This window comes from Odontomachus brunneus, unplaced genomic scaffold (genome assembly GCF_010583005.1).
Source record: "Odontomachus brunneus isolate Ranch 3 - 2012 unplaced genomic scaffold, Obru_v1 Obru_scaffold_085, whole genome shotgun sequence".
NCBI lineage: Eukaryota > Metazoa > Arthropoda > Insecta > Hymenoptera > Formicidae > Odontomachus > Odontomachus brunneus.
In genome coordinates, this window is record NW_022639535.1 from 1,512,571 (window position 1) to 1,515,903 (window position 3,333).

The window sequence follows — 3,333 nt, forward strand, 5'->3', positions numbered from 1 at the left end:
CATGTGGTACAAATTTTTTTTGTGGTACAAAATAGTACAAAATGATTATTAAGAAATGCGATAGGTCCAATTCGATTCTGCTCATTTGATTTTGCTAGCTTGAGAGAGGTTAGAGCGTGTCCTTATCGAACCGCGACATCGTTCACGTTCTGGCGCGCACTTTCGGCACTTTGCGTCGTCGATTGCGTGTCCGTCTTGTACATCGATATTTTCGTGACGGCAGTCTCCACTGGCACATCGCGATCGACATCGCTCCGCGTTCTACGTATCTTTTGTCTATCGAAAGTGAACTTGCGGAAATAAATATCGGGAGTGCCGAAATAGCGATGTGCAATCGTCGGGATGTATCGTGAGTTATTAGAAAGTGTTTCGGAATCATCGTCAAGTAAATATTCTCCAGGACAACAAAGCAATCGCACATCGATACCGTTCAAACCACGCGTATATATCTCCTGTACGAACCGCGATGTTGATATCAACAATAATAATTCTTCGTGCCGTGTGAGAACGAGTCACGCGACGCGAGAAAAAACAACGTGGTTATCGTCGGATATCGTCTTTGTCTCGCCACAATAAATTACCGAAATCCGCTTCCCGAAACAGTTATTGTTGTTTTCTTTCGGTTAACAAGGCGCGACCCATAACGCAATAGAAGTCTCGTTTGCTGGCCAGATACCTTTCTTTTTTTCGTTATTAGCAGCGAGACCTTCTTAACGTCGAGCAAATTGTAAGATACCGAGATACGCTTTGGAACAAGTGCATCGATTATTATATCGCGCGTATCGCCTATCGCCTGCCTCACATCGAATTGCATCCGAGACAACAATAAACGGCATTTGTTATAACAAAGAGAGTCATCATTATTACATCCGCCTTGGCGAACGAGCCTTCCTTACAAGGTGACACCAGCGTCATATCAGAAAGTAATCTTGATTTTTGACACAGCCACTGTTTGTCGCGACGTCTATTGCATTTCTCATTAACATCGACTCGCTTAAAGAAATGCTGAAGCTAAAAACTTAACCGACAGAATATTGACATTTTTCTGCAAAGTTTACGTCGTATTGGTTACACAGAATTACAAATGTTTTTATGCAATGAAAGTGCGTGCAAAAATTAATAGAAGCATTGCTCGATATGTGACGAAAACGAACAAAAAATTTTTAATTTAAATCTCAAGCTATCAGTTAACGTAATATTTACCTAATCCAAAAATTCCGCAACTTGCACATGCCGAAAGTGTGGATGCTCCAAACAGAAAAATTTTGAAGAAATTGTCGTAACGGCATGCCTGAGTTGCTTTCCTATGCGTAATAATAATAATTAAATAATAACCGAATAAATTAAATAATAATCGAATAAAGAAGTAATAATACTCGAATATTTAATGGTATTGATAATAATATCTACTCGACAATCGTGTGATAATATCCGCGAGTGGATAATAACGAAAGAATGATGATCGAATAATCGGTAATAACAATACCTGGGCAACGGCTCTAACAGAAACTCTAGGCTCAACAGAGACTAAGTAAACAAATCGTCGTAACGGGCTAGCTCGTGCCAGCTCGTGCCGATGACTGAGCGGCGCGTTGGGGGGGGGGGGGGTGACGCGCGGCCGGTTAGGTAAACACGCGTGCGCGAGCACGTGCTTGGGAGTCACGCCACAACGCTATCAGCCGCCGAGGCGAGCGCGTCGCGAAACTGCCGTGTTATTTTCTAAACTGTTTTACGCCGATTTTTAATACCGCATTTTAACTTCGGCACATTCAAGCCGATAATTAACACGAGTTGAGACGCGTACTTATCACACGAACAGGTATTGCGGGCTTTACCGCAGCAGGTAATTACTGCGTTTCATTTACTTCTTGTTACATTTACTTGTTAGAGAAACGTCACGATCAAATTCCTTACTGCCGATCAAATATTATTCGAGTATTATTAGTTCTTTATTCGGCTGTCATTTAACTATTTTTATTACGTATTGGGAAGCAACTCAGGTTGAACCAACTTAACTTGAGTTACTTTTCAATATGTAATAAAAATGGTTAAATAACAACCGAATAAAAAACTAATAATACTGGAATAATAAACGGATGATGATAATATTTGATCGGCATTGATTTTATCGAACAATTCTGTATGTAATTAATTGATATTACTGGATATTATTATGCGGTTGTCGATCAGACATTATTATTATTATCTATTAATTAATCATGTGTTATTATTTCTTTATTCGGCTATCGTTTAATTATTTTTTATTGCGCATTGAGAAGGAACTCGAACGTGCCGTTACAACAATTTCTTTTCTTCGTCTTGCTGTCGTGTGTAACTAGTTAATACTAATTTATTAAATTACTAATTGATACTAACTTAAATTAAATTTCTGTTACAGAGATCTAATAGAGAAGACGCAGTCACGCGGCTCTAGAGGATGCGATGACTGGGGGATGCCGCGCCGAAGGATTCGGCTCGGGCCTGTTTGAGTCGGCTCGAAGGTGAGCTTCATTGATTTGTATTCGTAATTAAAAATCCGACAAAACTAAACATTTTCTTACTTTGAATCGAGTTCCTGAATGCCTCCATTGTCATGTAACGAATTAACACTAAATTAAATTTGCTTTTTGTTACAGAAACGAGCATTCGACTCTAAGGAGATGCTGCGCTGGAGGATCCGGCTCGGGCCTGGCAGAGTTGGCGCGAAGGTGAGTTTCACTTAGTTGAATTCGTAATTAAAAATCCGATAAAAGTGGAAATTCTCTTGTTTAGAATCAAGTTTTTTAATGTCTCCATTGTCGTGTGTAATAATAAATTAAATTTGCTTTCTGTTACAGAGACGAAGCAGACGACCAGCCGACTCTTAGGGGCTGCTGCGCCGGAGGATTTGGCTCGGGCCGAGCGGGGTTAGCTCGAAGGTGAGCTTTATTAATTAGTATTTATTATTAGAAATCCGACAAGATTGATATTTCGTTTGGTCGAAATCGAGATAATTTTAATCGAGTCAAAGATCGCGTTAAATCGTTATTACACGCGGGAAAAATTATTTTTGAGTAACATCACCACTTGAAAAATTTTTATTTGTTTTGATTAAGAGATTTATTTGCAACGTCGAGAAAAAGAATAGTGGAATATTCCAAGTGTGAATGTATTCCGAAGAATTCTTCCAGCGTAAAAAATATCGCGTTTTCCTTTTTTTTAATCCTTCAATCTTCTTCACTCAAATCGTAACTAATGCACGAATCTAATCGACGAAATGGCATTTTTCTGTTCCAGAAACGAATGCAGAATGTGGCTACCCTGATCGGCGGTTTGGTGAGTCAAAACATTGAT

The 3,333-nt window shown here is 39.3% G+C and overlaps 1 long non-coding RNA gene across 1 annotated transcript; it reads left to right on the forward strand.

The window, feature by feature from the left end:
* Positions 1-2,418: 2,418 nt before the first annotated feature.
* On the forward strand, positions 2,419-2,868 carry LOC116847940. The gene is made up of 3 exons (XR_004378856.1): positions 2,419-2,501; positions 2,637-2,708; positions 2,838-2,868. It is a non-coding gene; the product is annotated as an uncharacterized LOC116847940 (long non-coding RNA).
* Positions 2,869-3,333: the final 465 nt, after the last annotated feature.